Source organism: Schistocerca americana, chromosome 2 (assembly GCF_021461395.2).
Source record: "Schistocerca americana isolate TAMUIC-IGC-003095 chromosome 2, iqSchAmer2.1, whole genome shotgun sequence".
NCBI classification, from domain to species: Eukaryota; Metazoa; Arthropoda; class Insecta; order Orthoptera; family Acrididae; genus Schistocerca; species Schistocerca americana.
The window spans coordinates 46,396,036-46,408,285 of record NC_060120.1 but is presented as its reverse complement, the minus strand read 5'-3'; the positions used below and the strand labels follow the sequence as shown (position 1 = coordinate 46,408,285).

At 40.8% G+C, this 12,250-nt stretch overlaps 1 pseudogene; it reads right to left on the bottom strand.

Moving 5' to 3' along the window:
* Positions 1 to 453: 453 nt before the first annotated feature.
* On the bottom strand, positions 454 to 571 carry LOC124597623 (annotated as a pseudogene).
* Between the last annotated feature and the right edge of the window lie 11,679 nt (positions 572 to 12,250).

Genomic DNA, 12,250 nt, shown 5'->3' with positions numbered 1-12,250 from the left:
GTAGTATGGAGGATGGCGTGAGCTTGGGCAGTTGCAGAGAGGAAACAGCTTACTCACAAAATACCTGCATGGAAAGATGCATCAGACCAGGCTTCGGACTGAAGATAACAACAGTAGGAAACGAATGGAGACACTAAAAAGTTACAATACATTTCTCCGTTCGAAGCAATGGACCATCTAAAAGTGAATAAAGAAATACAGTGGTTGTCACTGGACTAACAATTTTAAGTCAACATATTAAACACCTCCTCCCGCACAGGCCATGCAGGCCTAAAGGTGCCGACTGGCCGCCGTGTCATCCTCAGCCCATAGGTTTCACTGGATGCGGATACGGAGGACCATGTGGTCAGCACACCGTTCTCCCGGCTGTATGTCACTTTCCGAGACCGGAGCTGCTACCTCTCAATCAAGTTGCTCCTCAGTTTGCCTCACTAGGGCTGAGTGCACCACGCTTGCCAACAGCGCTCGGCATACCGGATGGTCACCCATTCAAGTCCTAGCCCAGCTCGACAGCACTTAACTTCGGTGATCTGACGGGAACCGGTGTTACCACTGCGGCAAGGCCGTGGGCTATTAAACACCTGCTGTACGATGTTTAAGAAATGGCAATACACAATGATTCTACAGAGGAAGGGACCCAATAATAGTAAATATCGGAACACAGCAACCAAACAATGCTTCCTCATATTTTCTTTCCTCCCGCAAGCTACTGTCCCTCCCTTAATCCTCCCCCAGAAGGAAAGGCAAGACGTTTACTAATAAGATCCTTCTTCCTAAATAATCGCATCCATGTCAACGCCACACCCATCCCCGACACACATATGTAACAATGGTGTGCAAAGAGTTTAAGCTATCAAGTCTCAATTAAAAATAAGGACGCATTGAGACCGACTGTCATACTAAGTGACTGCATCCACACGTCCCGCAAGTGGTACCAGAAGCTGGCGAAGTTTACCGTCTATTGAAGAACAGGTGAGGCATAAGCAACCGAGATCCAGTCAGTCCGGCAGAAGTTGCTATTGACCAACACACAATCCATACCTGAAGTAAAAATCTGTTTCCAAATCGCATTTACCTTATATCTTTCGTATACTAACCGCGATTATGAGTGGGATGAAAAATGATGCTTTGACAGGAAAACACTGAAAAACTGTCTGGCTCACATTAAAATGTCTTATATTCAACAGCTGAAACCGATATCGCTGAAAGAAATATCACAATTAAGTTTTGTTTCTGACGAAATTACATCAGAAATAAGACAACATGATTTTCTGTTGCGATGATGGCCTAGAAATTTCTGCTTGAAGACAATCGTGTCTTTTTTCAGCGAGTAACCATGTGTTTCTGTCAACTCATTACGCGAAATCGCTAACAGCAACCGCCAGTTCCATTAACAGTACCGATTAACTAAGCATTCAGGATTCATTGTTCAGATTCTTAAAACAGAGTAGGGTGGTGCAGATCTCAACTCGAATAGACTTTCTTTTCGTAAATTCGTCATTTCTTTTGGTGACAGCTGCTACAGTCTTTTTTTTTTTTTTTTGATAATTTTGCAGACGTTGGTCTCTCGTTTCCTCCCACAACATGTGCTTTCGATATTTCATGCAGTCGCTACAAATCCATCTCTGAACTTCTCTAGTCATTAACGATTCAATCAAATATGCTATTACAGTAATTCTTAGATGAGCTGTCTTATGCTGCCTGCGCAACATAAGACGGTTCCTTCAACAGTTACTGTAATTACATTATAGTTGCTAACCAGTTCAAACTCAGCGTACTGAGGATCAGGAACATGCTATTGTTTCAGACACAAGAATCAGAGGGCAAAATTCATTGATAAAATGCGTTAAACCAAGTAGGTATATTTATTTCGCTATCACAACAAACTTTGACCCTAGTCAGTTTACGCAGATTTCGTAGAAAAAGGCTCCAGATATCGTCGAAATTGAGGTCAATTTCTTCACTCTCCTGTTGTTCCAGGTGGTGTGACTCCTTCAGATATCCACGTTTCTTGAAATAGTTCGAAATAGTCATCGGAGTAGCACTCAACCGTCTTTTATCAGCCATAGCCATCCCCCCCATGAACCATGGACCTTGCCGTTGGTGGGGAGGCTTGCGTGCCTCAGCGATACAGATAGCCGTACCGTAGGTGCAACCACAACGGAGGGGTATCTGTTGAGAGGCCAGACAAACGTGTGGTTCCTGAAGAGGGGCAGCAGCCTTTTCAGTAGTTGCAGGGTAAACAGTCTGGATGATTGACTGATCTGGCTTTGTTACACTAACCAAAACGGCCTTGCTGTGCTGGTACTGCGAACGGCTGAAAGCAAGGGGAAACTACAGCCGTAATTTTTCCCGAGGGCATGCAGCTTTACTGTATGGTTAAATGATGATTGCGTCCTCTTGGATATAATATTCCGGAGGTAAAATAGTCCCCCATTCGGATCCCCGGGCGGGGACTACTCAAGAGGACGTCGTTATCAGGAGAAAGAAAACTGACGTTCTACGGATCGGAGCGTAGAATGTCAGATCCCTCAAACGGTGAGGTATGTTAGAAAATTTAAAAGGGGAAATTGATAGGTTAAAGTTAGATATAGTGGGAATTAGCGACGTTCGGTGGCAGGAGGAGCAAGACTTTTGATCAGGTGAATACAGGGTTATAAATACAAATTAAAATAGGGGTAATGCAAGAGTAGGTTTAATAATGAATTAAAAAATAGGAGTGCGGGTAAGCTACTACAAACAGCATAGTGAACGCATTATTGTGGCGAAGATAGACACGATGCCCACGCCTACTACAGTAGTACAAGTTTATATGCCAGCTAACACTGCAGATAACGAAGAAATTAAAGAAATGTATGATGAGATAAAAGAAATTATTCAGATAGTGAAGGGAGACGAAATTTTAATAGTCATTGGTGATTAGAATTCGATAGTAGGAAAAGGAAGAGAAGGAAAAGTAGTAGGTGAATATGGACTGGGGGGAAGAAATGAAAGAGGAAGCCGCCTGGTAGAATTTTGCACAGAGCTAACACTTGGTTCAAGAATCATAAAAGAAGACTGTATACATGGACGAAGCCTGGAAATACTGACAGGTTTCAGATAGATTATATAACGGTAAGACAGAGATTTAGGAACCAGGTTGGAAATTGTAAGACATTTCCAGGGGCAGATGTGGACTCTGACCACAATCTATTGGTTATGAACTGTAGATTAAAACTGAAGAAACTGCAAAAAGTTGCGAATATAAGGGGATGGGACCAGGAAAAACTGTCTAAACCAGAGGTTGTACAGAGTTTCATGGAGAGCATAAGGGAACAGTTGACAAGAATGGGGGAAAGAAATACAGTAGAAGAAGAATGGGTAGCTTTGAGGGATGAAGTAGTGAAGACAGCAGAGGATCAAGTAGGTAAAATGACGAGGGCTAGTAGAAATGCTTTGGTGACAGAAGAGATATTGAATTTAACTGATGAAAGGAGAATATATAAAAATGCAGTAAATGAAGCGGGCAAAAAGGAATTCAAACGTCTCAAAAATGAGATGGACAGGAAGGGCGAAATGGCCAAGCAGGCATGGCTAGCGGACAAATGTAAGGATCTAGAGGCTTATCACACTAAGGGTAAGATAAGTACTGCCTACAGGAAAATTAAAGAGACCTTTGGGGAAAAGAGAACCACTTGCATGAAAATCAGGAGCTCAGATGGAAACCCAGTTCTAAGCAAAGAAGGGAAATCAGAAAGGTGGAAGGAGTATATAGAGCGTCTATACAAGGGCGATGTACTTCAGGGCAATATTATAGAAATGGAAATGCGAGACATGATACTGCGTGAAAAGTTTGACAGAGCACTGAAAGACCTAAGTCGAAACATGGCCCCGGGAGTAGACAACATTCCATTAGAACTACTGACAGCCTTGGGAGAGCCACTCCTGACAAAACTCTACCATCTGGCGAGCAAAATGTATGAGACAGGCGAAACACCCTCAGACTTCAAGAAGAACATAGTAATTCCAGTCCCAAAGAAAGCAGGTGATGACAGATGTGAAAATTACCGAACTATCAGTTTGGTAAGTCACGGCTGCAAAATAATACCGCGAATTCTTTACAGACGAATGGAAAAACTGGTAGAAGCCGACCTCGGGGAAGATCAGTTTGGATTCCGTAGAAATATTGGAACACGTGAGGCAATACTGACCTTACGACTTATCTTAGAAGAAAGATTAAGTAAAGGCAAACCTACGTTTCTAGCATTTGTAGACTTAGAGAAAGCTTTTGACAATGTTGACTGGAATACTCTCTTTCAAATTCTGAAGGTGGCAGGGGTAAAATACAGGGAGCGAAAGGCTATTTACAATTTGTACAGAAACCAGACGGCGGTTATGAGTCAATGGGCACGAAAGGGCAGCAGTGGCTGGGAGGGGAGAGAGACAGGATTGTAGCCTCTCCCCAATTTTATTCAATCTGTATATTGAGCAAGCAGTAGAGGAAAGAAAAGAAAAATCCAGGATGTGGATCCAAGTTGGCAGGCCTGGGAATACAAGCACAGCTGGATCGCATAGTGTTCTACACAAGTCTCCTTTATAGATGAGCCACGAATTCCTATAATTATCTCAATAAATGTAAAGTCGAGGTGCTGATAGGCATCTTTCGGACCTAAGAAATTGTTAAAGAAGCAAAAATTCACGTCAACGTTTTAGAAATTCGCTTTAATTCGGATTAATAAGAGTCAACTCTAATATCTGAAGAGATATAGATAGCATTTTGCGTCATTACAGCATAGGAAGTTACAAACCCTGAGCTTCTCACATGTAAAAATTGTTATTACTGGCTACGTGCGCTGACTTTCACCGAACAGTAAAGAAAGCGGACGACAGAAAGAAATGACGAATTTTTTTTCAATGCGTGCTGGCGAAACGAGTACTTATATCGGCTTGAAGTTTTTGTTCACTTATCACTGCAAGCTTAATTCAGCAAAATGTCTCTTTCTTTCCTTCTTTCCTACGTAGAATTGACAACATCACACGTTGGCATCTCCGGCCAAAAACTGTCCACAGAGCACAGAGAAGGTTGCAGTTTTACTTGGTTATCCTCAAAACCCATTATTAATTAATTTTGGTGAGTGGATGTAGGATTTAGATGTGTGAGATGGTGAGCTAACACATAAATGTCAAGTATTTTGCTCCCCAATTTCTCATACTAAGGGAATGAACTTTTCGTATTTCATCAAATGTTACCGTTATCACTACAACGCTGCCACGAATGTGTGGACGAGAAAAGGAATACTCATATGAAATTAGCTAGATTTTCAAATTAAACGGTCAATACGCCTATTTTTTCTTGAATCTACAAGACGTATTCATGGATTATACACTACTCATTAAAGTAAACTGCAACAGTGGACGCAACTGAAACAGAGATAGTTTTTCGGAAAGCTGATATATACATAATAATTTCATGTTTCAAATATCAACTGAAAATGACGATAATTTTAATAAGAAACTAATATTTATATTATGGACTTAGTAAATACTTTCGATAAATGTAAGGAATGTCTGAGGTACGAGGAATTCCAATGTCTTTTTCAAGGTTTTATTGAGTAATATACCAAACGACTAATATTAATTTATTATTCTAAGTGACTATTCCTGACTGCAATGGGGTAATATATGCATAGGTTTCCAGAAAAGGCCCATGGCACGTCACAGGCAAGCAATATTTCGCTAGTTATAGAAGCGGAATTGTGGTGCTGCGGCCACAAAACTCTACAATCCAGTAGAAATTTTGGAGGCTCCATAAAACATGTCATAGTATAATTAAATGATTTCTAACAATTTCTATGTGTTTCATTTCATTTCGGCTTCAAAAAGCTTTGTATTTTTTCGATCTGGTATCTTGCAATGTCGCATTAATAAAACCAAGGCGTCACTTCTAATACCTCCCAGAATGTCTTTTACTAATGTGCTTCCCGTAGTGCTGCAAAAAATTCTTAGGCCAATAACCAACCACTCCCAGAAAATCCTCTGTAGCTCCGTGTTGTACGAATCCAGTCATGAGTAGTTTACATCGTAGATCACGGGCGTCCAAACAAAAATTTCGTACATGGAACCAATGGACCCAAGCAAACACAATTTTTAGAGTATAAATTCAGATTGGTACAGTTCTCAGAAACTATAGCAAGTAAAAGGTTTGCTTGAAGCTATATGGGTTGTTTCGCTCTACATCTAAATCTCCGTGGATACTCTGCAAATCACACTTAAGTGCTTGGCAGAGGGTCCATCGAGCCACCTTCACAACAACTCTCTATTATTCCAATCTCGAACAGCGCGCAGAAAAAACGAACACCTATATCTTTCCGTGCGAGCTCTGATTTTCCTTATTTTATTATGATTACGTTCGGTGTCAAGAAAATATTTTCGCATTCGGAGGAGAAAGATTAAAATTTCGTGAGAAGACCCCTCCTCAATGGGAAACGCATTTGTTATTATGATGTCCACCCCAAGTTGTGTATCATGTATGTGACACTCTCTCCACTATTTCTCGATAGTACAAAACGTTCTGCTCTTTTCTGAACTTTCTCTATGTACTCCGTTAATCCTATCTGGTAAGGATCCCAAACTGCGCATCAGTACTCCAGGGGAGGACGGGCAAGCGTAGTGTAGATTTTATTTCACACAAATATAGCTTTTATAACGCTCCTATGTTATTCGAAATCCAACATAAACGAGGTGTATAAATATATAGAAGGAAAAAGTTGGAAACTGTGCGTAGGCGGAGTGAATATATGTTTCGGTGTACTTTGCAAATAATTTTATGCTGCTAACTATCTTCTGAATATGTTATAAATATTTTGGTGTGTAACATTCGAATGTATCTCTATTTAAGAAGGCAATCTTTGGAATTAGCTCTCTTCCTTAATATTATACACATTTCGTATGGACAGTAACATAGAGAGACTATAAAACTTCCTTAAGTATCTTACAAGACACAGCACGTCGATATCTTCACTTATTTTCCTATAAAAATATTTTTTACTATGAAAAACGAGAAATATCACATAGCATGATGTATTATTATCTCCCAGGCGTTGATGGTACGTTTTACGCGTTGTTCTTAGGTTTCAACTCGTGTCAGTAGTATGAGGTGGTAGTTATTCTCCAATGTCGTAACGCAGTATTCCCAGAGAGAAGGGGATAGAGAGAAAGAGAGAGAGAGAGAGACATAAATTTAACAACATCAAGATTTACAATGACAGTTAACAGCTGTGCTCAGTTCCCTGCGTTAGAAGAGGCTTAGGAAGGTGGGAGAGGAAGGGAACGGAAGGAAAGTACGCGACCTTGCCGTATCTTTTGGTTATACGGACCTAACTCAGGAACAAGGGAGAACACGTTCAGCGAATCATTGTCCTGTTGTAAAGGTAATCACGAATCCAATGCCTAATTATATTTATTTCCACTTTAGTGACCCCGTGGAGAATGCTGCTGTAATTTCTACGTTTTAGACCGTCAATGATTTCTGTTTAATAATGACTTTGCTTGTAATCCTGTGGAAGCAGATAAAAATATGAAAAAGAACTAGAATTTTGTGCAGGGCCACCTATGTTCCGCAAATGATGCAGAATACAGTATTATACTTCTGTAGATATACTGTGCTCCAGTGACATCAGAGATAGTGTGGGCGGACTACAGATCCATAAATATTCGTCAAAAGGCTGGAGCAGCATCACGTAAATATTGTAATCCAGAATGTTGGTCAAAGAATAGGATTATTTTTTTGGTCTTGTGGTTCATCAAAAGCATCTAGGACATTTAAGGCTATGCGAATGACATCACTGTCGTTTTGAAATATGCTATTCCCACCTATAAATAATGACTTTTCTAACTACCTTTGCTTTCACAGCGCCTTCAAAGAAACTTATATAATTCCTGCTAGTATTAGTCACGAATGATTGGTGTATCTCGTACAATCATAAAAGAAAGGTTCATGAGTGGAATTAAAATTCGCGGTGGAAAGTGATGAAGTGAAAGTGATGAAGAATTACATAATCTGCTGAATAGCATGGACAGTCTAATGAGTACGGAATAAAGATTGAGATTAAATCGAAGGAAGAAGAAAGTGAAGAGAAATAGCATAACTGAGTACAGCGAAAAAACATCAGGATTGGTGGTCACGAAGTAGATGATGTTAAGAAATTCTGCTACCTCGGCAGGAAAATAACCAATGACGGATGGAGCAAGGAGGACTTCAAAAGCAGACTAACACTGGCAAAAAGGGTATTCCTGGCGAAGAGAAGGCTGCTAGCATCAAACATAGGCCTTAATTTGAGAGAGAAATTTCTGAGAATGTGCGTTTGGATCACAGAATTGTATGGTAGCGAAAAATGGACTACGGGAAACCAGGAACAGAAGAGAATCGAAGCATTTGAGATGGGGTGCTACAGACGAGTGTTGAAAATTAGGTGGACTAATAAGGTAAGGAATGAGGAGGTTCTGCGCATAATTAGAGAGGAAAGGAATTATGTGGAAAACACTGACAGGAAGAAGGGACAGGATGGTAGGACATCTCTTAAGGAATCAGGGAATGTCCTACATGGTGCTAGAGGGAGCTGTAGAGGGCAAAAACTGTAGAGGGAGACAGAGATGGGAATACATCCAGCAAATAATTGAGGACGTAGGTTGCAAGTGCTACTCTGAGATGAAGAGGTTTTGGCATAGGAGAGTCTGCATCAAAACAGTCAGAAAACTGATGACTATCCCCCCCCCTTCCCCCCAAAAAAAGAAGTACACAGAGGCATTTGTTATGAAATCTGTTTTCATCTTTAGAGCTTAGATCCTTCTTGCACACGTGCCATTAGTTATGTTATCGTGTATAATGAGCGTGAGTGGCCGAGGAACAGGGCATACGCTTGTCGTCCCCGTTTCGTGTTTTATTTAAATAATGAAATACTGCATCAGTTGCCTAGTTTTCCATGCATAATACAACGCGTTTCGAGTAATTCTTTCCACTGTCAATGGAAACACAGTATTTACATGAATGTCAGGTCTCACGTTTGCCTGTTTATTTTCCGCCTCTCTTGCACTGTAGTTGTCGTTTTGAGGTTATACTGCCGTTGGAATATAGAACAAAATAAAAGCTGAGATGTTGTTTATATGCTAATGTTAGAAGTAGTGTTTTTGCCTCTCTGCTCACAGGGACATATTTGGTATTACGAGTAACGGAAGAGGCACACTACAGACCATACTATTTCTAACATTTGCATGTAAAACACATCCACAGACTTAGCAGGTCCAGTTTTCTGACTGCAGTAAAACGTTAAAAAGACGTCAGTAGTGCAAGAGAGACGGAAAAACACGCGTCCAAACATCACACATAATAATCACGTAAATATTTACACTTGACAACGAGAAAAAAATTCTCGAAATGCATTGTGTTTAGCACAAAAGAATAGTGTTTCATTATAAAAACATAAATGACGCAGTTGTCATCCGGCCACCCCTCATCATTAACATTGCCAAATCCGTCCATAACCATTCCGATACTGCGAAACCGCAGGATAAAGTCACAAGCAAAAGAAGAAGAAGAAGTAGAAGACGAAATGACAAAGTTGTACGCCTCTCAGAAATATCCATTATGATAAATGAAATTTAATGTTTGTTCGACCTGTTCAGTGAGAGTTCAATAGTGGATATGGGGTATTATTCGAATAATCTCAGTGCACCTGATGGAATGAAGGACTGATAAATACCAAACAAAACCACTCCTAGTTAATCTACTGTTTGATGATTTCCGATATTAGAAAACTAACATTATTTCCCATCCTCTGAATGAGTTTCAGCTCTGTTGAGTTGGCGGTAGGATCGCTGCCATTTACCAGTTCTATGATCTACCAAGGGAAAATATTACCTGTAACTGTGTAAGTCGCATGGTGTTGCTTACTAAATATTGTCCGTGACCGTGTGCATAATGCTTGCTTAGGCAATCGGCCAGGCCAATTTATTCCTCTGCGAAACACATTATAATCAGTTAGTAGAGAAATACATGTTCTGAATCTCTTTTAGTTAGATCGGATAAGGCAGTTATTATTAGTTATAGGAAGATAGAAGTGCAGTCGGCTGTCCAAATCGGACAAAAATATTTTAGTAAATAAGGTAATCGCAATCTTAAAACTAAAAATTTCTCTGTGCACATTCATTCCATTAATCATCATATTAATTAGAAAACTCTTTAAAGCTACTTTCCGTTACAGTTTTAATTTTGTGCGTTGCTGTGGGACACTAATTAGCAAAAAATCGCTCCTTGGCGATTACCAATATTTCTGGATGGTTGCGAATAAAACAACATCTAAATTTATCATGGAAGTCAGATTGCATGGTTAATTTATTTGCTTTGCTATGCTGTTAGTCCAAGTCCACATTCAACTTCAGGCCTACTTTGGTAAAAGTAGACTTCTCCTGGCCGGTAACGCTCTCTTTTCCTGTGATTATCTGTTTTGTATGTCCTCTCTGTTTCGTCCGTTATGGGTTATTTTGCTTCCAAGATAGCAGGCTTCCTTAACATGGTCATCTATTTTTATGTCAAGTTTCTTGATAATCTCATTCCATACGTTGGTCTTTTACCGGTTTACTCTCGATCTGCATTCTGTATTGATTGGAACCCTCATTCCTTCAGCAGATCGCGCAATTCTTCTTCACTTCCACTGAGTATCGCGATGTCATCAGCGTATCTTATTATTGACATTCTTTCACCCTGAACTTTAATCACACTCTAGGATCTGTCATTCATTTCCGTCATTGCTCCTTCGATGTACAGATTTAACAGTAGGGCCGAAAGACTAAATTCCCGTTTTACACGACTTTTAATCCAAGAATTTCGTTCTTCGACTTCCAGTCTTATTGTTTTCCGTCTCGGTCCTTGTACATTTTGTACCAGGGTTGCCCAGGAAGTAATTCACCGCACCTTTTCTTCAAGAATTGTTTATTCAATACAATGAGAATAACACATACGAAAGAATGCTGTTTTATCTACATACACCCTATTTTTCTACGTAATCTCCAACCCGTTCTGTAGACTTACTCCAGCTTGATACAAGGGCGTGTATGCCTTGTCGGTACCAATCCTTGTCCTGGTTGCGGAGCCAGTGCTTCGCTGGGTGGATCACCTCCTCATCTTCCTCAAAATGTCTTCCACGAATGGCATCCCTTAATGGCCCAAACCAGTGGAAGTCCGATGGGGCTAGGTCAGGGCTGTCAGGTGTGGATTGGTCTCCCCGACAGCCGCAAATCGTGGAGTTCCGCTGAATCACCTTCTGATGAACTCACCCTCTGTGCCCAGCGACTAACTGCACTTCTGTCGACATCAGATGCTCCATAGACTTTGGACAAGCGTTTGTGATTATTCCCCACACTTTCTTTCTCTGCAGTGAGAAATTCAACGACGACACGTGGCTTGCAGCGTACATCACCTACAGACGCCATATTGAAACTGTCCTGCAGCTGCGCTGACGGAAGCTTGGCGCTCTCACTCAGGAGGTTTCAGATAATACATACGAAACGTTTAGCACTCGTAGCATTGTTTCCGGCTGAGAAAAAAAGTGGTTCTTTACTTTCTGGGCAACACTCGTATATTACTTGTCATTCACAAGAGATTACATTGAAGAATGCCTTTTCTATGTTCACGAATCCTATGAGTGTATCTTATTAGCGTTCCGACGCAGGATCACTAAAATTCAACCCTTACACATGGTGCAATCACAGTAATGAGTACACTGCCTGTGTTCAACGTCAACGTGTATGTAACACTCAGTGAAGACACGTGGTGGCTCTAGCAGCGGGTGATAAATAAAATGTGACAGATAGGCGCGGAAAAGAGTGCAGTCGTAGTCTTAAGGCGGAAGCGGAGGCATCTGTCTGAAGCACAAAGAGTATGTGTTGCGTTGGCAGAAGAGCCAACACCGTGTTACGAACGGAGGCCGAAATGTACGCTTTTAGCTCGCGCAGGCTGGCGTGAGGAGGGAAGAACTATACTGACGTGAGGTTTGGAACATGACAAGGAATTAGAATTCAGAAAGCGGACGTAATTAGTTTGATACTTAACTTTTATCCATTAATGATGAACGTAGCTCTTGGCGGTACATGATTCACAATATTCTCTGTTCAGAATACATTGATAGTAACTGAATATGGCGCCTTGCTAGGTCGTAGCAAATGGCGTAAATGAAGGCTATGCTAAACTGTCGCCTCTGTAAATGAGAGCGTATGT